Raw genomic sequence first — 19,169 nt, 5'->3', positions numbered from 1 at the left:
AGATTGAGGAAATGTATGTCAAGTACACCGTTGATTTCTGAACTATAGCATGACACATTTTCATTGTGATATTCTTTGGGCTTTTTTCCAAATTAAAATGGGTATATGTTCAATGATAAAAAGATTTATTTTTTGAAATTCTTGCACATAATACCGGTTTTAGGCAGACATTGTTTTCTTTGGAGGATAGTGATATCATGTAACAGGTTGATAATTCTTTGATATTTTTCTCCTCTGAAACTTTGACAATAAATATCTTCCATACTATCCCAAAAAGTATCTTACTAAAGTAATTATGGTAAAATTGGTTTCTCTTCATTAATTTGTCCTCTTTTTCTTCACAAATGATTCTTAAGAAGCGCAAAGAAGACAGATATTACATTTACTCAATAGTCTGTTGTAATTTCTTGTATGAAATATATGGAGGTAACGAACAGTAAACAAGCTCAAAGTCCATAAAACAATACAAAATAGGAGCAGAGGAAACATGTGCCTCCAAATATTTAGAGCTGAGATCAAGTGTGCATTAAAGAAATGACACTTGGATAATGATAGTAAATAATTTAAAAAAAATTACAAATATGGACAAACAACACTCAGTAATTAAAGGTTTGCAGATAAAAATAAATTTCAGAGTATGTTAGCTCGGATCACGGGTTCGAATATCACTGCCGGGACTTGAAAACCAGTCTTTAAAACGTATTAACCCAGATCCAATGTCAGCAGAACATGTAATGGGTTTAAAAGGCATTATTGATCTTTATTGAGAAAGGTGTCCATTAGGAATAACCGATAATAGACCTTTACAGAATAAAGCTGTTCCATTCACTGATCGATAACTGAAAGTTACTGAAAGTTCACTGATATGTGACTAAACGATGGATCTCTGCCATTCTGTCACATTGCTGTATCTTCAAGTAATAATTCAGTGGATCGAAAGGTGCAGTTTTATCCCTGCTTGTTATTTCAATTCTGGTCCTGAAACATCAAAGGAAAAAACTATTCAGATATATCAACTGTGGAAATGTTTAATTCATTTTTCAGTGATGAAATTCTAATATTTGTGAACAAACTTAGATTTCAAACATTATGTGTAAAGCAAATAAGGCACAATTTTTCAACTTTCCAAAAGATTAAATATTTTCTATCAGGTTAAGTAGGGCCTTATAACTGACTCTGATTCAGTCGGAGAGAACACGCATGACATACACAGCATCAACCACCGCACCTACTTAGCAATATCTGAGGAATGATATTCACAGATAAAGGAAGCTACAGACAGGGATGACTCTCTACAGTTTTTGAAGAAGATCATACTTAAGGGATGACCGGACTCGTCAAAGGAAGTCTACCCTGAATATACAAGTGTATTTTCCATTTAGAGAGGAGTTAGTTATTCAGAATGGTGTCATCTACAAGGCCGAGCGAGTTGTTGTACCGAAATCTATCACACATAGTATTGTACAGCGTATACATAACACTCATATCGGTATCCAAGGGTGTATCTATCGTGCCAAGGACTATGTCTACTGGCCAAATATGTCATTGAATGACATTGAATCAAACCTTGGTTAACGTGCTGCATGTAATACTTACCAGGATGATCAACAGAGGGAACCTATGATCAGCCATGAGATTCCTGCTCGTCTTTGGCAAACCATAGGATGTGATCTTTTTGAATGTGAAGGCAAAGATTACCTCATACTCGCAAACTATTATTCAGATTACTTTGAGGTGGAAAGACTTCATAATAAAACAGGAAGTTCAATCATTCACATGATGAAATCGCAACTCGCACGTCATAGAACTCCAGATTGAGTAATATCAGACAATGGACCGCCATTTGGAAGCCGAGAGTTTGCAAAGTTCAGTAAAGGTTACAGATTTGAGCATGTTACATCATCGCCAAGATATGCGAAACATAATGGCAAGACAGAGAACTCTGTAAAAATTGCCAAACGACTCATTCACAAGTGTGCAATGGGCGGAAAAGATTCATTCTTGACGCTCCTTGATCTACGCAATACCGCCAATACGTCTACTCAAGGAATAGACTACTCAATTGCACAACGAATCTTTGGTAGGAGCACTAAAACGCTATTACCAGTAGCAAAACATCTACTCAGACCACGTTATGTTGACCGCACTAGGGAAAAACTCTTTGAACGCAAGGAACATCAGACACACTACTATAATCCAGGAGCTAAGAAACTAAAACCCTTAGCAGAAAGGAATATAGTTCGCATCAGACCCAAAGGAAATGAAAAAAGGATGGAAAAACTCATTTTTTCACGTGTATACAGACGCAATCAACGTCATCTCCTATTTAGTCGAGAACCGTTTCATCCTGATCATGAAAATGCAAAGCCTGAACCTCTAACTGACCAATCACAGTGCAATGATGATCCAGTTCCTATAATAGGCAGCAGTGAACCAACACTACCTCCACCAACATTGGAACTACGCAATACACTAGATTCCGTACCTGTTCAGCGTCCAAAGCAACCAGTCTCTTCAAGTCCGATGAAGAAACGTAGTGGTCGTGTAGTTGTGAGACAAATGCGTTATCGTGATGTGTAGGGCATAGGTAGATAGTGAAAGAGGTAATAATAACTCCTCGTCTACCTATTTCTAAGTTTAGCTTAGAACTTCATGTTAATCATTACATTGTATTTGTTTAGTTAAGACTGTTTGTATGTTTACTTTGCAAAGGAAGACTGTGTTGAGGGCATAATAATCCCTAGTCTCCCTAACAGGGCAAATAGCCTTGCATTTCATTATTTAATTGTCAGTCTTGATTGTCATTAATCAAAACTAATTTCTCATTCCATGATGTAATGTTGCATGCTGAATATACACAATCTTTTTTGTTTAAAGTTAAATAGTAATTTGACCATGGTCTTCAAACACTGAAAAACGTTCACGGTAGCTCAGTCGGTAGTGCGCTCGCTCCGTGATGGGGAGGTCGTGAGTTCGTATCTCGGCCGCGACTGACCTTATGTTAAAATTGGTAGCAACTGTTCCTTCGCCATACGCTCGGCACTTTGAAGTGAAAGTTGCGGGTCCTTCGGATGAGACCTTAAAAATCGAGGCCCCGTGTCAGCGGCAGGCGTTGGCACGATAAAGATCCCTCACTGCTCAATGGCCCTGAGTGCCGAGTAAAGGTCAAAATTTTAAGCCCTTCACCGGCACACGGTGACGTCTCCATATGAGTGAAAAATTCTCGAGAGGGACGTTAAACAATATACAATCAATCAATCAAACACTGAAATGGACAATAATTCAAAGACAGTAAAGTTTCAGAATTAACAGAAATCTGCAAACTTAACATTTTAAAGAAAGGGGGATGTAACAGTATTTTGTATTAATTAATGAATACTCCCTAATCATTATTATCATGAAACAATACCATCTCCCCTTTTCACGTGGTTAATAAAGGCGAAGTCATGCCAAAAAACCAGGCTTGTTCTTACATCAACTTCTAGAGTAATTAACAGTTGTATTGATACTGTACTTCATAAAACATATTGTAAATATTTTTGATATAATATAATTTGTTTTATTTATTTTCCGTCTCAATAACATATTCCTGTATAGAAAAAAATCTCGATTATATAAAACTTATTAAAAACAAAACACACACAAAAAAGGGAAAATCAGCAACACAGTTATAAGTATAAATTGTTTTAATTTGTAGTAACAGAACTTCTACTGTTGGAAGCATCCACGGCTGTTAGTCAAAGTGACTGTTAAAATCTTTGATTTTTGGAGACTCTCATTTGCAGTGATGACTTAGATTTTTCCCCTAAATAATTACAGATACCCGCATTGCCGCCTAGTATGTCAACCAAACACGGGTAACGTCAATATCCTAGTGTATACGATCTTGATTCTTTTGGAGCGTTGATTTCTTTTTATCAAATTCTTAAATTGAAAGGCCATGCACGTAATCAAATACACTGGCAGGTATAAAAATATATAAATGAAGGTATATTTGATCTGGAAGTAATTTTGGGAAACGTAACTGCCGTGTACACTTTCAATAAAAAAAAATGGACCAAAGGAAAAATCAGATATTTTAAGTATTTTTTATTTTCTTTAGATTAAATACTAGTTTTAACTGCAAATTCTAAAAAATAATTGCTAAAACAGTTGCATCATTGTGTTCAGTAATCATAACAACTAAAAATGACGTCATCGATACAAAGTTCGAAACATGCTGGTCTCTAGAAGGTTGCACGATTTTAGGTACGGACGAATTTAGGGTACACGACGATACCCTTGGTAGTCCTTAACCTAGCTGCGAAGTTTAATATTTGCTTTGTTGCCCCTCGGGGGTACAGTGTTCACAAACACATCTTGCTTTCATAGCACAGTCGTTTTCGGTCTTACACATGACATACCTTTATCAGATGTTTAATGTAATGTAAACACTTTTGAACACATTTGATGATTTGCTGTTTACCAAGGAGTTTAACTTGGATGTTAGTTTAATTGCGGAACCGTCTGACATGCAGGAGATTTAAGACATTATTATTCCATTTCTATTTTTCTCTCTCTGTGATAACTCTTTGGAAGTAAGAGGAGTTGATTTCTTAATAATTCTGCCGGAATGTAAATTAGGCACGACGATAGGTCAGGAGCTAAGAAGGCCAAATATGAATGTAAATCTTGTGCGGCTGCCTTTGTGTTTGACGTCAGTGGGCGAGGACTACTGAAATTGCCATGCGAGTCCTCTTGTAATTGAAATCTATGTCTGCATTTTAAAGTCTAAATATACAATTTTATTTCTCAATGAAATGGAAAAATAAGGAATCACTGTCTAGTTAGTATAGTATGCCAAGGACATCAACGATAGTGAGAAACATGGGATAAGCCCGTTATGCATAAATTATCCCATGTTTCTCACTATCGTTGATGTCAATGGCATACTGTACTAGCTAGACAGCGATTCCTTAAATATACCTTGTTTGTAAGACATAATATACCTTGCTTGTGAATACGTCCACACGCGGCACCAGATATGTCTGGTATTATTGGGTATATGCGAGGTTTCTGAATATTTCAAATACTATTCTACTACAACTAATAATTTTTGCATGAAGTTGGAAAATGATCTTTTCGTAATTGTAAAAAATATTATAAGCCTGTAATGCCCTGTGCATAATTTTATCAGAAAAAGCATTTAGATGCGGTTAAATATCGGTGGTCGGCGCACGACAATTTTTTACTTTTACAATTAGCATTGTTAGTAGTTTTCAGGGTATACAGAAATATTATTTACGTAGGTAAAAACTCAATTAATTGGTGTTCTTTGTCTTAAAAAATCATTTATTTGACATCATTAAATATATTTCGATATATACCAAAGCACTTTAAATTAGACATTGTCTAAAATTGTGAGGCTATAATATGGAGCACAAAATTATCAAGGAACATTGTGTTGAGAGGGATATACCTGAATGGCAAGAGTAATCAATCTTTCTCAATTACTGCATCTGTGACCTAAGATTTTTTCACCCAAACTAGGTCACTGACCTTTCAAATCCTACTTTGTGATTTGGAGACAGGTCTTTCGGATGAGACTTATAAACCGAGGTCTCGTGTCGCAGTAGGTGCTTGCAAAAAAAATCTCTCCCTGCATAATTGTAGGCAGTTGTATGAGGATTTAAAATTCAATGATAGTAATCACAACATATCGGCACATCTGAGACCTGACAAGTTAAAATAACATATATGTACAAAAATATTTGTTTAGATAAATTATCTTGAGTATTCCATTGGAATGAATAAAGAATTTATCATTACCCTGTGGATTCAGAAATAGGGAATAGTCCTTTGCTTTATAATAAGGGAAACTTTTGATTTAAACAGATACCGAATTACGTATACAGTAAAGGATCGAAAATGGTGGAAAATCTCTCACTGCTCCGTGGCCATTAGTGTCGGCTACATCAGTCTGCAATTTTCGAATTTCCATCGGCGATTGATGGTATCCGAAATAGATCTAGACTAAAGCAATGCTTGAAGTGATGGAAAGCAAATTCGAAAACATGTGCAGTAAGATATCTGCATTTTTCAAATGCTTCGTAAATGCAAAAATACATTGTGTATATATTAATAAACTACAGTAATTGTCTACAGTTATTTAATCTTATCTACTTTTTTGTATCATTTTCATATCTACATGACCATTACAAACTGTAAATGATTTTTTTCTTGTATTCTTACACATTATTATTGTTTTTTTTTCTTTCTTTCTTTTAAGCAGTTTAATCTTTTATTTACATTGTACATCGATTGCAGTAATTAATTATCATATAAGATGAATAGAAAAGGGGAATAACTTCTCTCAGTGGAGTACACGTTTCTCTACAATTTCAAAAAATGCTGCTTAGCACCAGAGCTCCATGAATTCACAAATCTGGTAAAATGATCCTTGCTTATTCGTTTTTATCCTGTTTTGATCAATACCCAGGAAAAGAAACGAATGTCAAAGCGGTATTGCATTTTTCACTACAGAGCACCACCGAAACAGTGACCAAGGGGCCATATGAACTTTCCATTTTTTATAAATGAATACCTGCTTATAATACATGTTACCATGCACAAAAGTAGACTTTATCAAGAAACAAATTCATTTCCACTATCCCTTAAACAGATCCCAACCCAAAAACATCTGATGCCAGGGATAAGGAATAAAGAATTTTGAAAAAGGCGCCCTTGCTCATCATAAGTGCAATAAATTTCAAGCATGATGATTAAAATATACTAAGTAATTCTGAAACCTATGCTTTCAAAATACTAATATATTTTTTCCAGTGAATTAAATAATTAAATAAAAATAACGATATACTGTGGTAAATGAATGATAAAGTAGTTTCAAAAAAGTATTATTTTATTAATTATTAATATATATCTACAAATGGAATGAAATAAATAAATATATTAAGATAAATATGTTAAATATTTTTCACTCTATACATTTTGTCCACTTAATACCCCGACAACCTAGGTATATCTCAGTCACAGGTTTAAGGTAAGGGTTAGTGTGGTGAGACAAAAAAATATTTTGGCAATTGTAGTACAATTCAAATTGAAGTAATTTCTTGATAATGGATTTCTTCTTTGGAATTTCTTAATTCTTGATAGTTGTGTATTTCATACGAAGTGATTCCTCTTTCATTGCTAATGTAGCTGGAACTTTGGATGTTTTGAGAAGAAACAGTGTTACACTTTTTCCTTGAGCACGCCCTTAAAGAAAAAGAAAATGTGTTGCAGTTGATTGTGAAAACAATTTACCATTACAGTTGTACAGTTTTAGAAAACAAACATATGAATATTTGCATCATAAAAGAGTGAATCGTAAAAAGATAATTATGTTTTTAAAAAAATACCTGCAGCTTATAACACATTCCTAGCATTAGACACAAGTTAAGCACTCCAGACAGAGTGATTCCTAGAAAGCAGGGCATGGGAATGGGAAGAGTGGAATCTCTGGTAGATATCGGATGAAGGATGTCACCTTAATAAAAAAAATGTTTCTATAACTAGTCTGTTACATGTATGAAGGAATCAAAAATTATATAGTCGTTGCTGCTCTATATCAAATCAGCTTGAACAACTCTACAAAGGATTTGAAAGATTTTATTTCAGAACAAAAAAATGATTAAAAAAATTAACGAGAAGAGGAACAAAAATACTTTAAATAAAGATATTATACAGTGAAATTTCAGATATCCGGATTCTTCAGTATCCGGACGACTTTTCATCGGCACGGAATTTTTTAACATTTATTTATCTTATTTAACTGGTCATTCAGATATCCGGACGCTTCACATATGCAGACAACTTGACTAGGAACCAAAGCGTCCGGATACATGAGGCTCAGCTGTAATTGGTTTTCACTCTGAAAAAGAACGTAATGTAATTATGATTTTTTTTAATTTGAATTACTTAGCAGCTGTGAGCAGTTTGATCCTGTGTAGGGTTCTTGACATCCCCGTGGACAAGTTCCCTCGTATATATCGCACGTGTCGTTAAATCCACAGTGTAAACTACATTTCCCCTCACAGTTTATTCCGTAGTTTCCGAAAGGACATTCTAAATATCAAAAGAGAGTATAAAATTTTGTTATTGTAAGTATCTGTACAAACCTGTAACTATATTTATATTGATCATGTAAATATATTTTGAAAATATTTTGGCTTGAATCGTTCGTTAATCTCAGAGTAAACTACACTAAAGCAAAAGTAGCATTACATTTTATCCACGTACATGTATACCTCAGCTAGTATTATAATTATCCATCCGAAGGACCTAATCATTTTACAAGGAAAGTATTATTGTTCTTATCAAATAGTAACGATTCATATGTATAGGGTGAGTGTGTGTGAGGGTGTGTGAGGGTGTGTGTGTGTGTGTGTGTCTGTGCTCCGGTGCGCTTGAGTTTAACGTACCTTCACTGCAATTTAAGCCTTTCCAACCATGGACACAGTCATAAAATCCGTCTTTGAGCTCGCATAGACTGATGCATTTCTGAGAGCAAACACCAGAACAATTTCTTCCAAAATATCCATGGTCACAGGCTAAAATATATTATTGTGATAATTATTTTTCAATCAAGTGTTCAAAGAAAAAAAAAGAAAATTAAAGTACTCTGAAAGAAAAATATATAAATTGATTGGTGAAGTGTGCTTGTCCTTCCGTCGTTTTGCCTTTTGCCATAAAAAATGTAAAATAACAATAGCAAACTGGAATAAAATGTTCTCTATTACATGTACCGATATTTTTTAAAAGACTTTAATTTTTATGAATTTTATTATGAATAATAATTATCAAATATTCCAGTAAAAATGTTCATCTATATCTAACAGAATTCACAACATTACTTAATCGAATCAAACATTTTATTAAGTGAATGTTTAGGAGCCTTAAATAAAAAGATGAGAGTACAGATCGTACCATGTGAGAACTTAGAGCGAAGCTCCAAAAAATAGCTCCAATTATGGGGAGAACTAGGGTTTATCGCCATTAACCAAAGAAAAAAAAAGTTGGAGAAAAGTGCAGTAAAAGATCAACGACAAAGGATAAAATTAAGCTGGAAGAGCAAGAACCACTTTGGGCCTTATTTGGCCCTGCGATTTTTTGAAAAATCAAAACCGCTCGGTTTAGGTTGCAAATGCAGAATTTATCACTTGGAGTGTTGGTGACCACGTATCTATTAATCGTGACGTAATTTCCTAACTAGTCAATATATTATGACGTCATAAAATGCGTCATTTCCCTCATATCCTGTAAATTCATTTAAAAATGACCTTAAGTTGAAGCATTTTTTCAATATCTCATACAGAGCACAACCTCTGATCCAAAAAATGCAAATAAATAATGAAAGCTCTATTTCTATATTTCTGAAGATCCAAAAAAAGTTTTAGTTTTTGGATCGTGGGCTGTGCTCATATTTTAATTCTTTGCTGAAGGTAGTCAAATATGCATGTTTTCTGCAAATTTCAAGAACATTGCAATTTCTCCAACCTGTTTTTCAATATCTGGATTCTCAAAACGAAATCCTATTATAGAAAATGAAAGCACCAAGTGTCTACGTTTTTCGATATATGAAATGGGAAAGAGGGTGATAGTTAATTAATTTATATAAGTACAGGGCCATTTTATGCATAAGATGCCTCTTGCTCTTTACCCAGCTTAAGGGTCTAATACATGACCATTACTAAGATTCATTGCAGCAGTCTTTTTCTTACTTTAGTTACATTTCTCTCCAATATATCCATTCTTGCATCCATTTGTACATACTCCGTCTATGTGGTTACAGATCTCATCATTCCAACAGTTCTGGCTGCAGTGTTCCGTACAGTTTGGTCCAAAAAGTCCAGAAATGCATTTTAGGAAAGGAAAAAAAATCTTTGACAAAAAAATTTAATATTTGTTATAATCCTTTAAATGACATTTTTTTAATTAATGTTTTTCCCTTTACTTTTGTTACATAAATTTCCTGTATAGCTCGGTTCGCACCCTGCGTCACAGTGTCCAGTTTGTTTGTTACAGAAGGTGTCATTAAGACAGTGACCACTGCAGTTATATGCACAACCAGGGCCATAGCTTCCATATATACATGCTGTTAACAGTCGCCATGTATATGTTATAACAAACCATTATTCAACCAACATTCGATTATGACATTAAGATATTTAAGGAAGCCGACTGGTGTATTTTTGTTTGAAATCTATAATACAGAAATTTAATTTTATACAGTATGTATTTTACATTCACTACAGTGCACATGCCTAGTATAGAGAAATCTACCGTCTAAATATTTCCTAGAGACCATCTCAAAATATAGATACATTTACTATTGGATTATTTGGGAAAGTGCCATTTTTTCACTCTTCAGAGGAATTTTTTTTAAAAAATACTAAAATATATTATTTGTTTAAATTTAAGTGTGATGAGATATAATGTATAGTACATTATATGTAAGACAAAAATCCTCTGGTTTTTCGAGGGGGCATTTCAAACTGTTAAAATTAACGAAATTTTACTTTTTATAGAGAACTACAAAATGGGACAAAAACAAGGGATACTAACAAAAAAATAATACTAAAAATAGTTCTGAGATTCTCACTTTTATATATGTTTAAAATTTCAAATGTTTTAACGTCCTTTTTGTAACATTTGTCATTACCCAATCTTCTAGAATTTCAGTTTTTCATAAAGTTACAACACACTATTAATACGTCAATCTGCTTTCGGTTGAAAAACGGTGTTAAAATTTAGTTGTATAAAATTGTAATTAAAAGTATTTAACCTATAATTATGTTTTATCTTCGTGAAAATCTATTACAGTATAGCTAAGTGAAAAAAGTCGCTTTAAAGTGTACATGCGCTTCATTTTATTATGATGCGCGAAGCATTGTGCAATAGAAATCTCAGTCGGCCCCCTTGGATAAAAATAAAGATGATAATGTGCATTAGAAACGGCAAGTTTATTGTACTTACATTTTTCACAATAAATTCCGATCCATCCATCAGCACACCCATTGTCACAACGACCGGTCATATAATTACACACCTCATTATTTATACAATGGGTTACACACTGTTGTGAACAACCAACCCCATACCATCCTCTTGGACACTCTTTTAAACAAAAAGAATGTATATCTATTTTCCAGTTTAAAGAAATGCATAAACAATTTTTAATTATATACATAAAATAATATAAGCAATAAGACATTCAAAAACAAAATAGTAAAAGCTAGTCGCGATTTTCTTACTTTCTTCGCATGCCTTTCCTATCCATCCACGCGGGTAACTTAAGCATGTTCCATTTTTGATGTTACATCTTTGTTCAATACATTCTGTCGAGCAGTGTTGATCACAGTTTCTTCCATAAAAAGTTTCATTGCAACCTAAAACAAAGTATTTGATACCTCTGACAAGAATAATAGAGGTACATGTAACAAAGAAAATAGTCATCGAGTAATAATTTGAAGATAAACATAATATCAGTGGAATGTGTGCGTACCATGTGTTACATTCTATAATTTGAACTGTCTTATATTTCAATCAAAGACATTCTTAGATTTATATTTCGCAAGAAAAACTGTTTGACATTGTATATACATTGCATCTTCAATATCCAAACCTTCATGCAATAATAAAAGATTATGAAATTAACTTTTTGTATGAAAAGAAGGTGTATTTGTTAAACACAGATACCCCCGTATGACAGTTTTTGGAAAAGAGGTCAAACTCCAAGTCAAGTTATAAAAATATTGTTACCCAAAGAAAGGACTTGTTCTCAATGAATATACCTGTAAAATATGAAAGCCTTACAGCTGTAGCAGCAACGTTGATTGTTCAAAGTTATTTTCAAGGTCAAAGTCAAAAGGTTAAAATTGTTTGTATCCAAAAGGAAGGTCTTGTCACATGATGTAGAACTATAGAACACATGATATAGTACTAACTGTTTAAAAGTTATTCTCGATATTAATTTTTTTAAAGTGGGTAAAACTTGTATGTCATGCTCAAAATGTCAAGAATATTTTTTTTTCCATGAAACGGTTTTATCATAAGTAATACACATGTGAATTATGAATGTCCTAGAATCATTTGTTCAAACGTTATGGCCAAGGTTAGAGCTTTGGTAAACTCTTGCAAAATTGCGTCAAACAATGTCAATGCCATGACGTCAAATATGTTTGACCCAAAGATAGATCTTGTCACAAGAAATACACTTGTAAATGTGAGAATCATGGCTTAATTCAATCCCTGCATCAAAATTTATGGACAATGCTTAAGTTTTTGTGGACAAACAGATAGACAGACAGGTGGATGAACAGAGCAAAACTGTACACCCCCAAATGTTCAAATATTCAATAACGGGGTATACAAAACTTACGAAAGACAAATTTAGTCAAAATGTATTAATGGTTAAATGGAAAACGTAGAAAATGCACAGTTATCAAGTTCAAAAGTCCATTTAAATAATTATAATAAGAGTGGGCCTCTTAAAAATAATGTGAAATGGAGGAGAAAAGATCAACCGTCGTATGATCCTTGTCATGAACAAGAAAACAGAAAAAACCGGTAGACAATTCAGTTGTAAATAATGGTCTTACAATAAGTTTTTAGACGTTAAATAGCTTTCGACTTAATAATGGATTGTATTAGATATCAAGGTCATTTTATTGACCTCAGAACTATCTACATGTAAATGTTGACTTTTAATATTGTTGTTAATATAATTGTTTCATCAACCAACAATTGTTCTTATGCTCATGTGTATCGAGTATCGAATAAGCTGAAGACGTAAACTTAATAGGCAGGAGATAAGGTTTAAAATTCATTGATTAAGAAGTAAAAGAAATTGAGTACCGAAAAGTTGAAGTCATCATGTTTATCACAAGGTGTTTTTGGTCAAGAAGATATAATCATTAACGCATTAACGTTTAACGTCTTTTTTAAACCAGTAACATAAAAAAGTATGTTTTTTTCCAAAATATTTTTTGTTGTTGTTTTTTTTTATATAAAAAGTACTCAATTGAAAATAAAACGGTTTTTCAAGGCTGAAGGGAACATATATATGTATTTCTTTAGTTTAAGGGGGCCGACTATAGTTTCCATTGCGCATCATCATAAAATGAAGCGTATTTACTGTTTTAATGCAACTTTTTTCACTTAATTATTAAAATTAAACAAAATTAAGAAATTATAGGTATAAGAATGTGATTACAATTTGATATAACTGATTTTTTTAACGATTTTGCAATTGATAGATAGGTTGATGTCTTGCAGTGTGTTTTTGACGTTATGATAATCTGTAGCTCTTAAAGAAAGGGGAAATAAATATATTATTAAAGAAAAAGTAATAAACAAACGCTCTTGAAATTTAAAACATAGAAATTATAAAATATCTCCAATATCTTTATTATGTTTTCATGTGAATTCATTGTGTACGTCATATTTTGTAATACTCTATAAAATAGTAAAATTTGCTAATTTTTTGCATTTTTAGATGACCCCTCTGGTAACAAGACGGTAGAATTTTGTGTTTCTTACATATATCGTATAATATAGTATTACTCATCAAATATTATAGTTTGAACAAAATGTCTATTGTAGTATTGGTATAATTTGCTTTAAAGTGCTAAAAATTGGCAATTTCGTATCCTATAGTAAATGTACCTGTATTTTGAGACGTTCCCTCAAAAATACCTAGACGGTAGATTTCCCCCAAAATTTGCATGTACACTGAAGTTAATGTAAGTTATGTATGGTATAAATAAAAATGAAGAGTTTCGCTATTGTAGTTTTCACACAATATAACTATAGTCTCCCCCCTTAAGTTCTTTAAAAACAATATGCCGATTATGTACCTCTACAAAATGCTTTTTATGGAACGCCGTCACTGCCTTATGTGGAGAACTTTCATTATATGATGGTATTTTGTCATCATATGATGGTATTTTGTCATCATATGATGGTATTTTGTCATTATATGATGGTATTTTGTCATTATATGATGGTACTTTGTCACTATATGATGGTACTTTGTCATTATATGATGTCATTATATGATGGTACTTTGTCATTATATGATGGTATTTTGTCATTATATGATGGTACTTTGTCATTATATGATGGTATTTTGTCATTATATGATGGTACTTTGTCATTATATGCTACTACTTTTCATTATAAGCTACTACTTTGTCATAATATGCTACTACTTTTCATTATATGCTACTACTTTGTCATTATATGCTACTACTTGTCATTATAATGCTACTACTTTGTCATTATATGATGATACTTCAACATTATGGGTCCGCAGGTGATCGATAGATTTGTAGAAGAGATAATAGATGTTGATAATATTTTTTGCTTGCCAGAGCGACGAATAATTGAGCAGTTCTGAATTTACTACTAGTGGCGATCGAATTATTCTCGGAGAAATGATCAAATGCAAGCCCGAGAGAAGTTCAAACACCTGTGGCGTTAAAGGGGCAAGCGGTAAATCTTGTCTTCCCGACTTCCGACGATCCCGGATTTAATTTTGATTTTTGACGATTTCTCTTTTTCAAGGTGCTCAGAAACTATTCAAACTTTTCAAGCACATTTTCGAGGTTTAAATGAATGCATTCGTACATAAAAACTTTAACAAATTTGTGTCTTTATTACTGAACCAGATGTATCACCTGCCAGAAAGCGGTAAATCTAGAACTCTGTTATAAATTTGAAAACCAAAAACGGAAACCGAATCGCAATTAAAAACAACAATTTTGAAAATGAAGTAAAATTAAAAAAAATAATAATAAAATAAAGGAAAACCTCAATTACATGCCAGATAATTTGTATGCACAAAAACACCCACATATTTTCTTTCTTTTACTTGTATACATGTACTAATAGAACTCTTTGTCACATCATGTTCACAGCCGGGCTCTACGACGTTGACATGATTCTACCTCGGAGCCCCCCTTTTTATTTTTTAAGGTGATTGTACTTTTGTAACTTAATTACTGTAAAAGCACAAATAGCTTTTTTGTCAATAGCTTCGATTTAGCAGCAGTTTACCATACAGAATTATTTTTTTTATTTGACAGACTGACAGAGTATCTCTTCACTCTTCACTCTCACTGTATCAGGTGATTAGGAAATTAATCTAACACTGCTTCAATAAAGCTTTTAATGATAAGTGATTATCGTCTCCATTGACATGTTAAAAAATTATATGATTGAAATTCTTAAGGCAACAGACTTTAAAGGTCATTTTCATGTTATGGATTTAATGAAAATTAATATGTTCATATTTTTTAATACCGCCAATTATCTTCCCAAAAAATATCAATTTAATGATCTACGAAACCTCACGTCTCCGCTCATCGCTATGTATCGATAATTAATGAGCATAACTTTAAATTAAATAAGAAAATATATAAAAGTTTTTGTGCGTACAAATTATCTATAGTATGTAAATGAGGTTTTTTTTAAAAATATATTTTTAATCGAGATTTTACCAAAAACATCGGTGTCCGTTTTGGGTTTTAACATTTATAATAGAGTACTAGATTTGCAGCTTTTTGGCAGGTGATAGTCATACTGCTGATTCAGTAATAAAAACGCATGTCTCCTAAAGTTTTCATGCATTAATGAATTCATTTAAACCTAGAAAATGTTATGAAAAATTTGAATAAATTCTGTGCAACAATAAAAGGAAATCGCTAAAAATCCTAAATCTGAGACCGTCGGGAGTCGGGAAGACTACATTTACCGCTTGCCCTTAAATTTGCCACTGGTGTTTGAACTTCTCTTGGTTTTGAATTTGACCATTTCTCTTACACGAATTCGATCGCCAATAGTAGTAATTCCAGAACTGCTCAATTGTTCATCGCTCTGGATGTAAAATATTTTCAACATCTCTTCTCTCTTCTACAAATCCATCGATAACCTGCGGACCCATCATTAGTTCCTCGAGGATGCTTTACAATGTGATCGCGTTTTCACAATTTTGCGCCATTTTTTTCCTTAAACTAGTGTACTACTTAACGGTATCCCGATCCCGATGTTATACCTATTTAAAAATTATCTTCATATAATGTTGAAGTATCATCATATAATGACAAAGTACCAGCATATAATGATAAAGTAGTAGCATATAATGACAAAGTAGTAGTATATATATAATGACAAAGTAGTAGCATATAATGAAAAGTAGTAACATATAATGAAAAGTAGTAACATATAATGAAAAGTAGTAGCATATAATGACAATGTAGTAGCATATAATGAAAAGTAGTAGTAGCATATAATGACAAAATACCATCATATAATGACAATATACCATCATATAATGACAATATACCATCATATAATGACAATATACCATCATATAATGACAATATACCATCATATAATGACAATATACCATCATATAATGATAAAGTACCAGCATATAATGACAAAATACCATCATATAATAACAAAATATCACTCATATAATGACAAAATGCCATCATATAATGACAAAATACCATCATATAATGACAAAATACCATCATATAATGACAATATACCATCATATAATGACAATATACCATCATATAATGACAAAGCACCATCATATAATGACAAAATATCATCATATAATAACAAAATACCATCATATAATGACAAAGTACAAGCATATAATGAAAGTTCTCCACATAAGGCAGTTACGGCGTTCCATAGCTTTTTGTGTTTGGTTGATGGCCATATGAATGACGCAATGGAAACTGACAGTCAAACTAGCTCATACTTTTGAAAAATCAATGAAATTAAAGCTTGTAGATTGAAATTATTTTCTTGAACAAGTAAATGGAGCTATCTTTTGGAACTTCCTGCCCAAATAATTCAAACTATTTTGTCCAAAATGTGCACACACATTGTATATATAGTCTTATATAAAATATACAAAATTGCGAAAATAAAGGACAGAAATTGGGGGTCAGGGATATTATGAATGTCCTTCACTACAAGTCTTTCTGACTTGAAAATTCTTTTAATAGTAACATTAAAAAAAGCAATTCAGTGTGAACATATCTATCTACAATTCATTACAGCCCAACAACAGAACACTTGACCTTGTGATCCAGACTTTTCCAAAAAGAATTCTGGTAAATGACTCTTGCTTATTATTAGCTTTGTACTTTTGCGCAACCTAGGTTTTTACAGAATTATTGCATTTTCACATATATACATGTATTATGTGCATATTGAACCTAAGCCAGGGATAAAAAATGACACAATTTTGAATACGCATCCTTGCTCATCAAAACCATGCACTTAGTTTGTCTGCTTTATACCCACGAGCAAAGAATATTTTCAGTGAATTGATGCATTTTACTAAATATTCAATAGAGCTACAACTCCTTTCTCAGGGGCGGTTAAATTCGCACATTTTGTTCATCATGACCTAGTGTTAAACTTGTTTGTTAAATACCCAGGGACAGAGAAGACAGTTGTCAAAGAAATAATTTATTTTTACTATATAACCAATACACCTCGCCCAACAATAAAGTCCCTGACCAAGAGGGTGAGAAATTCACAGTTAATATATTAATTATTGCTAATTATGATTGGAAAAATGCCAAAGAACAAAGAAGATTTTGGAAGAATTTATACATTTTCACAATATAATCAATAGAACTCCAACCAAACACAAAACCCCTGACAAAGGGGCCATGGAAGTCTACACTTGCCGATCATGACCACGTGTTAACATATAGTATGTCTGTTAAATACTCGGAAGAAGATCTTCAAACACATTTTTACTATATCAACAGTAGAGAACTACCTTATCACCAGGACCTCTGAATTAGCTGCCGTTAAATTCTACAACTCTGGCAAAGGACCCATTGTATGTTATAAACATGCCAACTGTTTTACTAATTGATGTTCAGATGAAGAGGGTTTTTTTTTAAATTGTATTAACGTCCACGGTGTTTGCCCATACCTAACACCACAAAAGAGCAGGAACCAACAATTCTATAATTTCTGCCCGTAGCTGCTCTACAACAAATGAGTTGAAATTGGTTCAGCAATTTATTGGGAAAAGCCCAGAGTACTCAAAAGTTCCACGACGACGGACAAAAGCAGATTCCAATAGGTCACCTGAGTACATGTAACTCAGTTGACTTTAAAAATAGAACCCGAATTGCTCATTTATACTCTATATTAACACATATACCTAATGTTAACACATTTATTAGAAGGTGAAATAAATTTGACTATAATGTATATAATGAACGTAGCGAAAGTCATGAAAATCAAAATACACAAACATAATTGAAACTTACTCCCATTCAAACATTTACAAATTTTTAAATTTTCAAATTACAAATGTAAAAAAAAATCAAACCAATTTTAAATGTAGTGAGAAACTGAATCTTGTAAGTATATGTACCAAACACTTACTTTGTTTCCACATCTGGGAATCTGAAGATAAAAAACTTAAACACTGTTCGTTATTCACTATTCTGTGCATACTGTAATTAAGGGGACGAAGGGTGTATGGTCACATGACTCAGTTTAATTACGTCATAATCTCTGATAAGACATGTACAAAACACGATTTAAACTACAGTTCTTGTATAATTTTTTGACTGTTTGTTAGCTTTCACCATCTTGTAAAAAAATATTTAAAACATACATACTCTCTTGTAAATATTATCAAATTACGGAAAAAATTGATCCACTCTTCTGTTTTCCTACACTGCACGTCCAACGAGTCGTTGACGTCATAGTGAATCTCTTAGTACAGTAAGATTATATACAGTGAAACACGGGTAGTATGATGTCATAAAAACTTGTCATGATCAGTATATGGTGGGGTTTTACTAGTATTTGAATTTGAGAACACAAAAAATATTTTTACATTGTTGTTGACGGAAATATTTTGTAGGTATGTCTAATTTCGCTTTTTACGCAAATGTGTGACGTCATAGTTGGGTTTTCCCGTACTCGAGAAATGTAAAAATGACACGTTTTTCCCAAGTTCATATCCTGTTAAACTATGTCCTGTGCAATATATAGCTCAGCTTCACTAATCGATATTTTTACAGTAAATCAATAACATGACGAACTTGAATTTCGACGTAAATTTTCAAATA

General features: G+C 32.7%; 1 long non-coding RNA gene across 1 annotated transcript; it reads right to left on the bottom strand.

Moving 5' to 3' along the window:
- Positions 1–7,021: 7,021 nt before the first annotated feature.
- Positions 7,022–11,047, bottom strand: LOC134270294 (uncharacterized). The gene is made up of 4 exons (XR_009992771.1): positions 11,014–11,047; positions 7,957–8,103; positions 7,398–7,525; positions 7,022–7,254 (listed from the first exon to the last, which is right to left on the bottom strand). It is a non-coding gene; the product is annotated as an uncharacterized LOC134270294 (long non-coding RNA).
- Between the last annotated feature and the right edge of the window lie 8,122 nt (positions 11,048–19,169).

This window comes from Saccostrea cucullata, unplaced genomic scaffold (assembly GCF_032062105.1).
Source record: "Saccostrea cucullata isolate Sc308-1 unplaced genomic scaffold, CSIRO_AGI_Scuc_v1 ctg5024, whole genome shotgun sequence".
NCBI classification, from domain to species: Eukaryota; Metazoa; Mollusca; class Bivalvia; order Ostreida; family Ostreidae; genus Saccostrea; species Saccostrea cuccullata.
This window is presented reverse-complemented; position numbering and strand designations above follow the sequence as displayed.